This window comes from Syngnathus typhle, unplaced genomic scaffold (assembly GCF_033458585.1).
Source record: "Syngnathus typhle isolate RoL2023-S1 ecotype Sweden unplaced genomic scaffold, RoL_Styp_1.0 HiC_scaffold_39, whole genome shotgun sequence".
Classification (NCBI taxonomy): Eukaryota; Metazoa; Chordata; class Actinopteri; order Syngnathiformes; family Syngnathidae; genus Syngnathus; species Syngnathus typhle.
In genome coordinates, this window is record NW_026871945.1 from 338836 (window position 1) to 355890 (window position 17055).

Genomic DNA, 17055 nt, shown 5'->3' on the forward strand with positions numbered 1-17055 from the left:
GGCCTGAATTTCCCCACCCCTGGGGATCAATAAATATTCAATCAATCAATCAATCAATCAATCAATAAACGATGAGAAACTGATTGAAAAGAAACTACAAGAAACTACAACTAAGCTAGTTGTGGAAGCAGTCCAATTGCCACGACAAATAGCTATATGCACGTGTCAGGGCACGCACGAGACTGATAAGGTGTCAAGAGGTAACAAGCTTGCAGACGGAACCGCATAGTTGCAGTGCAAAAACCGCTTCAAATTTTATACACACAAGAAGCGGATTGAATTACTGGAATTTTTTTAAAGATGTGCAGCGACAAAGTCCATAGACTGAAACTCAATTACGGACGAAGAGTGGGGCATGAGTGGAGAATGGTATCTATAAATTACCAGAAGACTGACCTGTCCTACAAAAAAACTATACAAATGGGCGGCAATATTGAGCCATGGTTGTGTGTCGCATGGCTCAAGAGGAGGGATAATGGGGCAGTTCAGTCAGCTTTATACAACATATGAATTTGATTCATATTCAAAACATTTATATAAAAAAAAAATGTAGAGCTTGTTTAACGTGCTAAACACAATCCACAGGGTTATACTGCCTGGTCATAATAGATGCATTCTCAAAATGGTTTGATTTGGTTTAAACAAAAACACTGAATGCCTTAACAGTGGCAAAAACGTTATGTAAAGAAATAATACCGAGATATGGGATTTCGGAAATTAATTCTCGTGACAGAACTGGTATAAAGTGTGAAAATGTGCATGGAAAAATGTAAGATCATGGACAAAATGTTTAGACCTGGTCAAACTGTACATAAATCTTACAAGTACTGTGGGTTTAACCCCGTATGAAAAATGGTTTGGGTGACAATATAGATTACCATGTTTTAAAACCCAGTGAGAAACTAAGGATGATTTAAGTTTGGCATTTACATTTTATATTTATAATTAATATTTTAAAGGCAAAAAGAACAAAGCACATTCTCATTAAGAGCATTGAAAACAAAACACTGGTGTTCTTCCAAGGGGGAAGGGCCACATTGAATATTGATAATTACGTCAACTGCCATTAAAATAGCAGAAAGGTCAGTTGAGGTGGTCCTTGCAAATTACAAAACGGTAATTTCCTTTGAGGTAACGTTCAATCGGGAAAAAGTGACCCAAAGGGAGCCTTACCTCTTAGAGAAATGCCGGGAACAAGAAAATGGAACAATGACGTTATTGCATGTAAGGTTTCTTTATTGCCACTTTGTTAACTTCAGCAATATGGTATTTGTGGGAACTAAGTCATAATGAGTAGGGGAGAGATGAGTGAACAACTTATATTGATCACTCCAAAAAAAAAAAAAAATTATGCCGCATTGTAGGGATTTAAAAGATAAATTTGACCTTTGCAGGGTGATCTGCTGTGTCAGATCTGGGCTGCCAAGAAAGTATGATGTTTATATGTGTACTTTGTCAACAACCGCTGTAGATGTTAAAGAATGGGATGAATATATCTAAAGTGAATGTGGATAATTTGTTTCCGGTAACTAGTATAAGAGTAAACTGCTAAACGAAACTATTGATTGCTAATGGCAAAACAAGCTGTTAAGACAATTGAATATGTCATATGTATGGGTTTGCGACCATTGCTTTATGTTGTACCGACACCATTGATCTATCACGTCTATTGGATTGTGAAATGTGTGACAGAGCATTCTATATAGTAATATCCATTGAAGAAAGAAAAAATGAGCCATTGCTTTCAGAGAATGTAGTCAAGCTAAGTTGTATATGTATCAACATCCCAAGATCTGAAAAAAAAGAAATTTAAATAAGCTGGTAAAAAACAAAATATCTTTGAATTTGAGAGCCGACGATGATCTGACCGAAATTGATGCAATTGGTGTTCCCAGAGGAGTACCGGATAAGTGTAAACTGGTGAATCAGATAGCAGCTGGTTTTGAATCCACCCTGTGTTGGTGGTGTACTCTTAACAAAAATGTCGACAGGATCAACTACATCCATTACAACGTGCAGAGGCTTGGAAATTGGACCGAGGCGGGTTTCAGGGCGGTCCACTCCAAACTGGCCGCGACTTCCCTCATGGCTTTCCAGAACCGAATGGCCCTTGACATGCTACTCTCAAAAGAGGGTGGTGGTTGCGCCATGTTTGGTGAGCAATGCTGCACATTTATTCCAAATAATACTGCCGCTGATGGAAGCCTGTCCCAGGCCCTTGAGGGCCTGAGGACCTTGAATGGGAAAATGAAGGAACACAGTGGAGTGAACACGGAGGTTTGGAACGACTGGCTAAACGTGTTCGGACAGCACCGTACCCTAGTTTCCTCGGTCCTAGTCTCCCTTGCCGTTTTTTTCTGCTGTTTTGACCTTGTGTGGATATTGTTGTATTCTGTGTCTCCGGTCTCTAATTAACAGGTTAATTACAACTGCTATCTCTCCAGCAGCTGAGAGTTTTCCGTTGCTCCAAGGGGACGACTTTGCGACTGACGAGGGTTGTCGCTCTAGCGATGGCTCCACCTTTGAAGCTCCTGTGGTAAACCTGGCCGATTTGTTTCCCGACTCTGACATTGATTATTAAGGCTCGATCTCCTCCCGGGTGTAAATTTGTTCTTATGAATTGTGATCCTACGGCTGAAAATCTTTTTGAAATGGCCGCTTTTAGGTGATGAGATGGTCTCTGAGAACTTATGATAAACAGGAGGGAATTGTTAGAAAAATGTGTATATATATGTTATCATGCGTTCTCTAATCAATGCTTTACCGCAATATTACTGCAATATATGCTTGCTGTTTGGCCTTGCTGTTTTTATGATGTACCACAGAAGGACAGTTCCTTTCTAACAAAGACCACTTTGTTAGACAACGTGCCTCATTACTGTCTTGCACCCCAGATGAACCTCCAAGTGACCATTAAAGTCAGGGTTTCCTAACTATCTTGATCGTAGGATTAGGTTGGAATGTATATAACCAGTAATAAATAACTTAGTTTGTTGCATCCTACACAATGTCGTAAAACTTCCCTTGCTATGTTTTTACTTGAGGTCAAAGGTTTTCCCTTCTGTATCCAGTCCACTCAAACTCCATCTTCCCAGATGTTTTTATTAGTATGTAAACACCTAATGATTTTTCCTTACGAGGCAAAGCCCACATGCTTTCCCCCTCCTTTCTTTAGGGGCTTGTCTCACAAATTGTGGGTAGGGCAAATCCAAATAAAAAGAGCGGGAGTGCCTACAGATATTTAGTGTGTGTAGAGATTGTTGTAAGCTATCTGTACTCCACTCCTCGCGAGAAAAGACTTAATATTCTGTCTCACTTGTGGTTTGTTTGCTGTTGCTCTTCTCTTAATAGTTATTCAGTCATCGAAATAAACCTGACAGAAATCGGGGGCTCGTTCCGGGGTCTCGACACACCTGGCGGGTCCAGCGGACTCTTCGACAACAAAAGCCCTTTGACGGGACTGTCTCGATCAGTCCGGCTGGACACCGGGAGGGTTGATGAGATCTTCGAGGAAGACAATTAGCAGACCGTGAGTAGGAATATTAATTCTACTAAAAAGGAATGAATGAGCTGTGACAAGAGGTCACTTAATACACTTAAAACCTTGAGAATTCTAGACCCTATCAAGTGCAATTAGAAACAGTTAAATTCCGCAGGGGCGGATGTGGAGCCCCCTAACGTTTTATGTTCGTTAAATTCCGCAGCAGGAGGGGCGGACTCCTCTGTTATTAAAAAACGCGCGTGGTATGCTTGTGTACGGTTTGACTGAGAGTGATCTCATTTGAGCGCTCCTCTTAAATAGTAAACGAAAGTCCCTACCCCGACATGAACTAAAATGCAAAGATTGGAAATGACTAGGCCAAAATCAAATCAAATCAAATCAGGTTTCCATGTAATGAAGTGGGAACCTGGCTGCAAAAATTAAGGAGAAATTAGCTTAAATATGCAGGAGATATTTCTGTTAAACGGATAAAGTAAGATAAAGAAACACTAAAGTTAAAATTTGCTAAATAAATCCTTTCTTTAGGGGCTTGTCTCACAAATTGTGGGTAGGGCAAATCCAAATAAAAAGAGCGGGAATGCCTACAGATATTTAGTGTGTGTAGAGATTGTTGTAAGCTATCTGTACTGCACTCCTCGCGAGAAAAGACTTAATATTCTGTCTCACTTGTGGTTTGTTTGCTGTTGCTCTTCTCTTAATAGTCATTCAGTCATCGAAATAAACTTGACAGTTTGATAATATTCTTGTTACATAATAGGAATTTGATATATACTTCATATATCGTCATATGGGCCTGTGGAATAATTTGAACTGCAACTGACAAGTCCGACGTCAGCAGCGCAGCGCACGCGCGGCGTTGATTCCATAAAGGACGATTGATAGATTTAATTAATTGCAGTGACACAGATGGATTGATAATATTGTTGTGTATACAATAGGTATTTGATATATAATTTACATATCGTTATATGGGCCTGTGGAATAATTTGAATTGCAAATGATGATGAGTCCGACGTCAGCGGCGCAGCGCGCACGCGCCATTGTTTACATAAAGGACGATCAATGGATTTAATGATTTGGAGTGACACAGATAAAGGTGTGATTTATGTTATAGTTTTTTGGATAACTGTTAATGTTACTTCAGGCCGGTTCTCAGCTCTTTGTTTGTGTTTATGTCACGTTAGCATGCCGTATCGTTTAGCCTGTTGTTGCTCGTTCATGTCTGTTCTTGGTCTTGGATTTTGTCGAACAAAATGCAATTTATACTCCAGTGCGACTTGTTTTTTTTCACTTTATTGTGCATTTTATGGCTGATGCGACGTATATTCCGGAGCGACTTTTTGTCTGAAAAATACGGTAAAATATGATTCTGGGTCCTGTTTTTTTAAGCTTTAAATGACAAATTACATTACTTTCTGTTTCAGCAGGTGGCACATCTGCTTGACAAGAATTGTCTGTCGCATCATTTTGATTATCAGATACTTCCTCGTCTCCATGAGCACTTTCAATAACATAGTTGTCCGATAGACTTTCTGTGTCTCAGCATCTGTTTTATTTTCAGGAGCATCTTGAATTTCTATTATTTTTTCATCTTGAGCAACAACTTTATTCAACAGAGACTGGTGTGTACTTACCAGAAGACCTCCATGCCTGATAAACACCACAGACCCCTCCTGTCCAATAACTATGGCTGGGCCCTTCCACTCTGTAGGACTGTCAGCTCATTTGTAGAACACTTTGTCTCCTGTCTCATACTTTTCATCTGTGGGCCTAAGCCAGACATGGGCAAACTACGGCCTGCAGGCCACATCCGGCCGATGGGGCCGTTTAATCCGGCCTGCCAAACCTGAATAAATTATTAAACTTTTTTGGGGTCATTTTCCCTGCAATTACCATGTTTCCACAATCGATGGCGAAGCGCCCGCCCGCACATTTACTCCCGGATGCCGTGTCAGAAAGCTTTGTGCACCCTGACAAGTGCGTGTACGTACTAAGTAGTACGGACCCGGCGCACTCCGCGCTCTATTTCCATCAGTGCCGAATTTCGAGTGTGGGCTGTGACGTCAGCATTCTCGTAATTCGTGCGCTGAGCTGTCACATACAGTTTTACGCTAAAGCCACCCACAAACCTTCCCCTGGAATCCTTCCATTAAAATGAGTGGCCCAAGGAAAAGAAAGGCGGACACTGAGTACCGAGTGTTTAAAAAAGACTGGACAATTTGGTTCGACCGACGTGTATGAGCAGACGTTCAGCCACGTGAACATCAACAAAGCCCGTCTCAGATCTAGGTTAACGGACACCTCGGCTCTATCCTAAGAACTGCCACAACAAATTTTACTCCAGTCTATGATGCACTAGCAAAAAAGGGAGACCAAAAAACACTGTTCCCACTGAAAATGAAGGGGAGTTTGTTGTGAGAAAATGCATTTTGAAAATAATTTGTACAAATAGCAGCGATTGAAACTAGCGACCATTCTCATTTTCAAACAATGCAGGATGCTCAAAGACATTGATACACCGCCTGTTTGCGACAAATTTTAACTTTTAAAGTTTTAAGGCTGACTTTAAGGAAGTGTTTCCCGTTTCCTCAACTCTGTCACCAGGGGTTTGTGAGTTAAAGCTGATTTTCAGATATGCATCACTGTGTTGCCGTTTTCATTTCTTTATTAATTTATTTATATGTATTCTTTCACTCATTCTTCAAGATGATGTATTTGGTCAAAATGTTTTCCATTTTATAATTATTCATGAATCTGACCTCCAGCCGCTGAAGTGATGGAAACTTATATTCATAATAACAGTCATATTTAATGAGAATCACTGATAATAGTTTTTGGGTGAAATATTTTTTTTAATGCAGTTAATAAATGCATTTCTTTTCCCTAAGCTTTTTTTCGAATATTCACGCTTTACTACCTACTAAAGGCCAAAACCTTTTATGCAATGACATTTACATGTCATTTATACTACTTTACACAAACACTACTCCTGGTTCGGTCCCCCGAGTCAAAATTTGGAACCCAATTCGGCCCGCAAGTCAAAGAGTTTGCCCACCCCTGGCCTAAGCTGTTTACGTAGTGTTCTTCTTATTCTTTCAGATCATTCTACCTCAGCGAAAGTTCTCCTGGCTGCATGTAATGCTGATATGTCCTGACCAACTTGCTCAACGTGCTCAGTGTATTTCCCTCCAAAGCAGGTAGTCAACTAAAACAGAAGGGAGATTAGGATTTTAACCAAAGAAAAACTGGTGTGCACTGTAACCATGCACATTAATCATACTGTTTTTAGCCATAAGAGCCCAGTCTAAAAAAGTTTGCCAACCACACCCATTTTCCATTTTGACCTTTAAGAGGATTTCTGTCAGTGTCATGTTGTGTCTCTCCAACAGTCCATTACTCCACCGACTGTATGCTGCGGTGGTCTTTGTCTCGATGTTGAAGTATTCATGTCTCTTATCTCTTCATTGTTGAACTCTCCTCCGTTGTCACTGTAGATCCGTTTTGGTGCTCCATGGACACTTATCCAAGAATGAATGAAGTTACCGATCTCTGATGGCTTCTTGGTTCTCACAATGTTTCCTACGCTGAACCGTGTTAAGTGGTCAATGATGTGCAGGTACCATACACCAGGCTCTAGTTCATGAAGATCCATTGCCACAGTCTCAATGAACTCCAAAGCCAAGGGCAAACCTATAGCTTGCTTCGGTTTGGTCGGACTGTATTTTTGGCATATTTCACAACTTTTGATCATCTCCTGTAGGATGACAGGACAGTCCTGATAATTATTTCCAGAGCTTTGGATGAGCTTCTGTAATCTGTCTGCAGAGGCATGGCCAAATTGCTTACGTAGTTTCAGGAGAACTTTTAACCCTTTTCCTTCTTGGACATGTCTGCCTAGTTACAACTCGGCCATCATCTTGTTCACAGCTTTCTCCTATATGTACATCTCTAATGTCCACACAATAGTGACCAGAACTTGTGAGCTCAAGAGGCATCTGTTGCTTGAACATTTCCACTTTGTCATTCTCCATGTCCAACACAGTCCCTGCTCTTTTAAGAAACATTTTGCTCAAAAGAAGAGGAATATCAACTGGGACCACTTCAGTTTCAATGTGACATTTAGTTTGTCCTATTTCTGCTGGAATTTTGACTTTTCTATTCAAATACACAACCTGACCGTCTCCAAATTTGAATGGCCAAGAGCTGGAACACTCAGTCTGCATCAGTTTTTCTATTTGTCTCTTACTTAGATCCTTCATATGTTTGTCCACCCACTTTTGGCCACAGACCGTAAGTGTACATGCAGTGTCAATGATAGCAGATCGGTTCCTTGTTGTGGCTGCTGTCTGGGGAGATCGCGCTGGGACGATTAGCCGCTCCTCCGCTTAAAACGCCCTGTTGGTCTTTGCTCCATAAAGAACGGAATTCCATTTCCTTTATCCCACGGTGATGAGACATAGTACACGATAGACATACAAGTAGATGACACAAAATAATTAAAGAAGGCACAAACAATAAATAATAAATAATAATAAATAATATGAGTGATGAATAAATAATAAACAAATAACCCAATAAATAAGAGGAGCAAAACTGAGCCAGTGTGCATACAGCAGACAGTAAGCATAGCGCAAAGTACAGGACGCTACGCAGAAAGGGGGAGCAAGTTCAGGATCCTAACAGCCTGGAGTATGAAGCTGTTGGTGAGTCTGGTGGTGAATGAGCGCAGGCTCCTGTACCTCTTCCCAGCGGGCAGAAGATCAAACAAAGAGTGAGCGGGGTGACTCACATCACTCACAATCGTGGTCGCCTTGCGGGTGAGATGGGAGGTGCAAATGTCCTTCAAGGAGGGGAGTGAAGCACCAAACATGTTGTTTGTTTAGTCGCACTAACCAATTGTGTAAGCCTTTCAAGGGACACGCTTTTAAAATTTGAGAGGGTTATTACATGATCATCAGCGCTGGTAAACGGCGGTCTCGACTGAGCAATTGGAATGGTATTCTTGATCTCGTCCCTAATGGATTCAATCTTTTGCGCAAAAGATTTCATGAACTCGTCAGCTGAGTGCAAGGAACTATCGGGGGTCGGCTGGCGTAGTGTCAGCTTTGCCACTGTATCAAATAGGTGTTTAGGATTGTTTTTATTGAGATTAATGACTTGCAAAAAATAACGAGTTTTTGCTAAGATAAGCGCATCTTTATATTTCAGGAGGCTGTCCTGCCATGCCTGATGGAAAACCTCAAGTTTGGTTACACAGTAACTCAGATAGCGCATTTGCAGTCATGGAGGTAAAATTATGGCTCCTATAATTCTGATTGCTCTCTTGTCTTTGACAAGGAACTAAAATTTCAAATTTTATTAAGTAATGATCAGACAGAACAGTAGTGTATGGCAGTACTGCTATATTTGAGGTTGCAAGTCCTCAGGATAATACCAGATCTAAGGTATTTCCATTCTTATGCGTTGGTGCCTGTACGGCTTGGGTAAAACCAAACGTATCAGTTAAAGTCTGAAACGCCGAAGTAAGTGGCTCTGACGGTAAATTCATGTGGATGATGAAATCACCCATGATAATTATATCATCCGCATTGGTCACTAGATCAGCCACGAATTATGAAAATTCATCCAGGAAGCCAGAGTAAGCCCCGGGTGGACGGTAAACAACAGCAAGATAAAATGACGGTAAAGCGGTGGATCGGACAGTGAAAACTTCAAATGTTTTTGTTGTGGATTTTTATTCTGGTATCATGCAATGTATATCTCACAAGTAAGCCTAAGTGTGACCGGGTCATGGTCGGGTCAGGTTCGTGTGGGATTGTTTGGGGCTTGGTCCAGGAATGTAGGCTCATTGGCACCAGACACATCTGGTTTCCATTAACAACTGCTAAGATATGCACCATGTAGCGTCAGGGAGGCTGACTGCGGGGTCATAAATCACCCAACAGCCCCCTGTGCGCGCACCCGAGTGAAAGGAAGCGCGGGGGTATAAGTTTTACAGCGAGAGTAGACAAAGGGACTCGACATCTTGGCTAGGGCGCGAGACACTTCTCTCTGACATCGGTTGAATAAAATCTTTCCCCAATCAGCCGTGTGACTGAAGTTTTCCTTCCCCAAGCCAGCCACTTTTTCACCGTTTTGCAAAGACCAAAAACGTTTAGATTATGTTCCGTGATGAGGTCATTAACGAGAACTGCTTTCGTATGAAGCGATCTAATATACCGTTTTTTTCCATGTATAATGCGCAAAATTTAACTAATTTATTGTCCAAAAATCTGGGGTGCGCATTATACATGGGTACAAAAAAAAATTTTTTTTTTTTTTTTAATCCGGATATGATACGGAGGCCGCCATTACAGATGCGCTTTCTTCTCTGCTGTTCACGTCAAACACGCTCCATACGAACACAATGCTCTCGTATCAGACGCTTGCTCAATAATCTGCTTGTTTGCTGTCACAATGTGCCCTACACAAATCCGAAACATTTCTTCGCTATCGAGTTTGCGAGCGCATGCGCAGTGATACTGACCGGCAGAATAACATCCGGTTGTTCCCAAAGACCTTTTTTCTGAAATAATTTTACGTTAACCGACTTAAGTAGGAGTCAAAATTTGGGTGCATATTATACATGGGTACAGGCTTTTTTCCAGCATCAACATGCCATTTTTAGGGTGCGTATTATACATGGGGGCGCATTATACATGGAGAAAAACGGTATTCATAAAACCAAGTTTAAGTGTAATCGGTCGATCAGGGTGCGTATCTATGGAAGGATTTTTAAACGAGATGCGAGTAAGATTGTGTTCTCTAGGCCTGACATCACCTCTCAAATGTTTGTTAGCGTGGTGGGACGATACGACCGTGGGAATTTGATAGTAAATATTTGTTACACATGTAAAATTATCTGTAACAGGCACCGTTTCATCAGCAAAACCGGTCGGGGTGGAGTGATTAGATTTGTCTACTACCCCAGTAGAAAGTGTGTTTATTTGTACTGTAGCACTAGTCAAACTGTCACGCTCTAGTCTACACGAGGAGCTATGTGCATGCTGGAAGTCTAGCCTAGTGCTAGTTAACTTTAGCTTAACAGACTCCAAACCCATCCTGACAGGTGGTCTAATCACCTGTGCCCCGGCCTGGTCGAAAGTGACCTGTCATGAGTGGCTCAAACATTAATCTATAATCCTAGAAAGAGTAAAGGCGCCTTCACGGTTAGGGTGAAGGCCGTTCTTCCTCAGCAGGTCGGGGCGGCCCCAGAAGGAGGGCCAGTTATCTATAAAATACAGTCCCTGCTTCTTACAGAACCCAGCCATCCATCGATTAAGGGAGACTAATCTACTAAACCTCTCATCAGTGCCTCTCCCAGGCAGGGGGCCAGAGACAAATACTCAATGCCGACTCATCTTTCTGGCGAGATCACAAGTCCTCGCTATGTTTTTCTTTGTGATCTCTGATTGTCTGATCCTAACATCATTGGAGCCGACGTGTATCACTATGTCAGAGTAGCTAGTGTTGTTGGAACTACGCTGTTGACTATACCTATTGCGAGTCAGCTCCCTAAGATTAACGTCTATGTCGGGTGCTCTGCCCCCAGAAATACACATTACCGTGGCTGGATTTTTAAGCGTAATATTTCGGGTAATGGAGTCACCTATGACCAAAGTGCGAGGGCCAGTAGACCAAGATAACTTTGTACGGCTCTGCGTCTTACCTGGGTCATTGCGATTAGCAAGTCGCTTGGGGCTAATGCTAACTGGGTTGCGGGCTGACTACAGTCCGCGTCTGTGTCCGCCACATCTACTGTTATCGCGCAATTCTGCTCTAACTGGCGGACACGTCCCTCTAGCAGGGACAACCTCTCTAAGAGAAGGGTGCAGTTGGTGCACAAAGCCGTACAAACTTCTTGATCCGCAGCCATAGTTTGTGTCCGATGCTCGACGGTAGACAAACAGCCACGAAGCCGCCGCTCTCTCAGGCACTCCGGCTGGTCCGCTTAGATCATCTCAGTAGATAGCAGCAGTGACGTGATCGTGGAGAACGTTCCAGACGATTTGGCGACGGAATCCCCGGCACTCTGCTTTTGGGCGGGAGCAGCAATGATAAGTCTCTTCCTCGTTCGTTCTCTCTTGCTCTTAAACATCACTGACTATCATGGAAACCTTTGCTGGTCACATTGTATTACACTTTACCATATATCACAACATCCCCCTTTCTTTACTTATATGTCTATACATATGACGTTATAACCACCAATTACCCAACAGGAATTCACAAGTCAAGTTTAACAGGTTTCTTAACTCTACGTTCAGATCTTCTCAATGTGGGTGATACAGGATCAACATCACAGTTGTTAGTCTGCACATTTCCATCAGAGTCATGTTTAGGCATATTGTCAAATTGTTGTGACAATACATTACTTCCAGCTGCATCATCATAAGTTCTCTTCTGGAAAGACGCTTTGGTTTTAAGAAAGTCACAACGATTCTTTCTGAGCACATGTCCATTTTCGGTTTCCACTACATAAGATCTTGGACCGATTTCATGAAGAACAGTAGCTTTTCTGTTCCATGCACTTTGATCATGAATCCTCACTGTGTCATTTTGAGTGAGAGGTTTGAGATATTTTTTATCTTTGTCAAAAATTTGTTTTTGTCTCTGTTTCAGATGTACTTTTGTCTGTACCTCCTTCTTTTCGATTGCTGTGTAACAGGGTAGGGTTGTACGTAGCCTCCGATTCGTCAAGAGTTCCGCAGGAGACAGTCCACATTCAAGAGGAGTAGCTCTATTACTAAAGAGAGCTAAATAAGAATCTGACTTGCTGTCTCTGGATTTTTTCAGAAGTTGCTTGATGATATGCACAGCTTTTTCAGCTTTGCCGCTTATGCATGATGACGACTTGATGTGACATGATGAAATCAAAGTCAAAGTCAAAGTCAGCTTTATTGTCAATCTCTCCACATGTCACAACACACAAAGAGACCGAAATTACGTTTTTCTCTATCCCACGGTGACGAGACACATAACACGATAGACATACATGTACGCGACACAATATAAAAACAAGAAGGCAAAAATTCTAACAATCAATAGTAAGAGTGATGAATAAATAATAAATAAACAGATAACACAATAAATAACGGAGCCAGCAAGCATAGCGCAAAAGTAAAAAACATCATAAACAAAAAGGCACAAACAATAAATAAGAGTAATAACAAATAATAAATAATAAGAGCCAGTGTGCATTCAGACAGTTCAGACAGTAAAAGTACAATATTGTTTCGCAAACTGTTCCCCATTCTTTATAGTTGTAACAGGGTCCATTGTCACTAACCACAGTTTCTGGTATTCCATGTCTAGCAAAGATGGATTTGACATGAGTAATGACATTGTTGCCATTTGTACTTGTGAGTAAAGCAATCTCCGGAAAGTTAGAGTAGGAGTCTATCACTAATAGATAGTCTTTGTCGTTAGAATGAAACAAATCAGTTCTTACTATTTCCCAAGTTGCTGTAGGGAGATTTGGAATTAACATGGGCTCTCTTGCTTGTTTGCTCTGGTACTTGTTGCATGTCTCACATTGTCCAATCATGGGTTCAATGTCCTTGGGTATACCTGGCCAATATACAGTGTCTCTGGCCCGTCTTTTGCATTTCTCAATTCCCAAGTGCCCTTCATGTATCCTTTGCATTATGTCTATTCTCAGGCTCTGGGGAATCACAATTCTGTTATCTTTCAGTAATACTCCTTTTGCTGCACTTAGATCTGCTCTGCACTGATAGTATTCTTTGCATGATCCTTTAGGCCACCCGTTTTTTATATGTTCCATCACTGTTTGTAGTTCTTTGTCTTTAGCTGTTTTTTCACTCTTTTGCTTACATTTATCATCTGACACTGGTAGAGACTCTACTACCAGGTTTACATGTCCTTCAATTTCTTTTTCATGGTGGCTCATTTGATTTAGCGCTGGTGCTCTTGAAAGTGCATCGGCCAAAACTAGATGCTTGCCTGGAGTATATATCAGCTCAAAATCATACCTCTGTAATTTCATGATAAGACGCTGAATTTGAGGCGACATCTCATTCAGATTGTTTTTGATGAATAACACCAAAGGACGATGAGCTGTCTCCACTGTGAAGGTGGGAAGGCCATACACATATCAGTGAAACGTTTGTAATCCATATGCCAGTCCAATACATTCCTTCTCAATTTGCACATATCTGGTTTCAGTTTTTGTCATTGATCGAGAAGCGTATGCAACTGGCTTCCAGCCTTCTTCCTCTTCCTGTAACAGAACAGCTCCCAATCCATCCTTTGAGGCATCTGTTGGTACTTTCAGACTTTTAGCAGAGTTATAATACGTAAGTAGGGGAGAGTGGGGTAAGTAGTGCCAATTTTTACTTAAAGTGCCCTTAAAGCAAGGGGATAACAGTAATGCCTCCAACTGAGATATCTACATATAGTTTAGGATGTTGTGCATCCCTGGGAACAATTACTTGGAATCTTAAACAAACTGTTTGAGAAATACAGCTTTAGAAAAAAATTGGTTTTGTGGCACAACTTGGGGTAAGTTGTGTCATTAGAGAGAATGCACTGGGGTAAATTGTGCCATTGATAATTGAAGTAAAACAGATCATTTTAATCTCACGAATGATAATGCTGTATAAAAGAAAGACAAATTCAATACAAATTACTTGATTAAGTTTTATTTAAAGTTTTAGCAACATCAAAGGCCACTTTTCTGTAACAAGGCCTATACAGTCACATGAACACCTAATTGAGTCTTGGAAATAGGAACTTCTGCTCCTTTCTGGCTGTACCACCAAGTTTTGTGATGTGGTGTGAACATAGGCTACTCAGAACAAAATCAAAATTCCAAAATGAGCACTTAATCATCTGCAGCTGGATCTCTTCCCAGATTCGGCCTAATACTGAACATTCTACGTCTCAATGCTGCAGGGGAATGTAAATTGATGCTCCCTTCTGGCTGTGCCAACACGTTTTTGTGGTGTGGGTAATTTCTTGAGCACATCACCTCTTGGGATGACTCCATCATTCTCTCTAAATGTGAAAATGGGCTTTCCATCAAGAGACTTCTTAGAACTTTGCTTCAGAAACTTTGCACAGATCTCGTCACCTTCAACATTCTCCACCAATCCAACATAGTTATAGGATTTTGATTTTTTTACCCACTAACCTCCCTATGACAAAGTCACCAGCAGACAAATTCTTGTCACCATCATCATCACTCTGGACATCTGAACTGTCATATTCAGTGACATCACTAAGTGGAAGCGGAACGTCACTCTCTTCTGAGCTACTGTGGAGCGCTTTCTTTTTGGATTTGTTTTGTTTTGACCTTTTCAGGCTCCCCTTCTTATTTCCACTCCTTTTCTTCTTTTCAGCCTGTTTCTTTTCTCTACTGTGCATCTTCTCCAGGCCATCTTCTCCCTCATCATTGGTGATGGAGTTTTCTTCTGAGCTACTGTACACGGTTATTTTCTTCTTGGTTTTGTTTTGATTTGCAGCTTTCATAGCCCCTTTCTTCTCTCTTTCATTATCTTCCTTTTCCTGTTCAGCCTTTTTATCTTTATCTTCTGCCAGTGGCACAACTTACCCCAGGCCCTTTGGCACAAATTACCCCAGACCCACTATTTTGAAAAAAATGCATCCACCTGCTGTTTTGAGCAAGCATCATGCTAATTGTATGGACTAAAACACGTGTGAACGTTTTTCAAAGTTGTTTATAATTGTTCAAACACAGCAATCAAAAACCCTTTATCATAGAAATTTTACTTTTGAGGGCAAAACATGTTTTTTTTTAATTTACCGTAATTTTCGGACTATAAGTTGCTCCGGAGTATAAGTCGCACCAGCCATAAAATGCCCAAAAATGTGAAAAAAAACATATATAAGTCGCTCCGGAGTATAAGTCGCATTTTGGAGGGCAATTTATTCGACAAAATCCAACACCAAGAACAGACGTGAACGAGCAACAACAGGCTAAACCAGGGGTGGGCAAACTTTTTGACTCGCGGGCCGAACTGGGTTCTAAATTTGGACCGGAGGGCCGAACCAGGAGCAGATGGACGTAGTGTTTGTGTGAAGTAATATAAGCGACCTGTAAAGGTCATTGCATAAAAGATTTTGGCCTTTAGTAGTTAGTAAAGCATGGATATTCCAAACAAGTTCTTTGAAAACAAATGCATTTATTAACAGCATTAAAAATAATAATAATAATAATTCACTAAAAAACTGCTATCAGTGATTCTCATAAAATACGACACTGTTATTATGAATAACAGTCTCCATCACTTCAGTGCCTGCAGGTCAGATTAATGAAAAATGTTTATCTTATGAGATCGCATCAAACGGGAAACATTCTGACCAAATACATCATCTTGAAGAATCGGTGAAAGCATACATCCAAATAAAGTAATCAAAACAGCACCACGGTGAGGGGTATCTGAAAATCAGAGCAGAGTTTTAACTCACAAACACCTGGTAACAGAGGTGAGGAAACGGGAAACACTTCCTTAAAGTAAGCCTTAAGAACTTTACAGGTTAAGAATAGTCGCAAACAGGTGGTGCATCAATGTCCTTGAGCATCCTGCATTGTTTGAAAATGAGAATGGTCGCTAGTTTCAATCCCTGCCATGTGTACAAATCATATTCAAAATGCATTTTTTTTACACAGCCCACGCTCTAAATTCGGGACTGATACAAATAGAGCGCGAGTGCGTCATGTACACGTACACACACTTGTGAGTGTGCACCGAGCTTTCTGACACGGCTTCCGGTAGTAAATGCGCAGGCGAGCGCTTCCCCATCTACTGAGGAAACGCAGTCATTGCAGGCAAAATGACCAAAAAAAAAAAAGTTTAATAATACAATTTGTTCAGGGTTGGCGGGCCGGATTAAACGGTCCCGTGGGCCGGATGTGGCCCGCGGGCCGTAGTTTGCCCACCCCTGGTCTACGGGCATCAATGCTCTTCTGTAAAGTCCGAGGAGCAACCTGGCAGCATCTGATGGACCGAAACATTATGTCCCAGAGGTGTTCTACCGGGTTTAGATCAGGTGATTGTGAGGGCCATTCAATTGTGTCAATTCCTTCATCCATGTCAAGTCAAATTTATTTGTATAGCCCTAAATCACAAGCAGTCTCAAAGGGCTTCACATAGACAAAAAATTGACAATTATTCTCAAAGCATCCCCTGATCGTAAGCTCCCAAAAGGGCAAGGAAAAACTCAAAAAAACCCTACCAGGGGAAAATGAGAAGACTTTCAGGATCACCAGGCTGCAATGGATGCAGAGAGGGCACATAAAGTACATAATATGAAAATCAATGAAATAGTGGATGTCTAAGTCAAAGCGAAGAGCTGCCGGAGGTGCTCTCGATTGTCCTGGCAGTGTCTTCGAGGAGGGTAAGATGCAGTTCCCTGATCCTGAATTGGTCCACGAGAATCCAGATAGCCGCTGTCAGCTTGGGTGCCACCTAAACACCTCCCCAGCCGGTGGGGGGAGGGGGGATGGGGAGAGAGAGCGAAGACAAACTCCA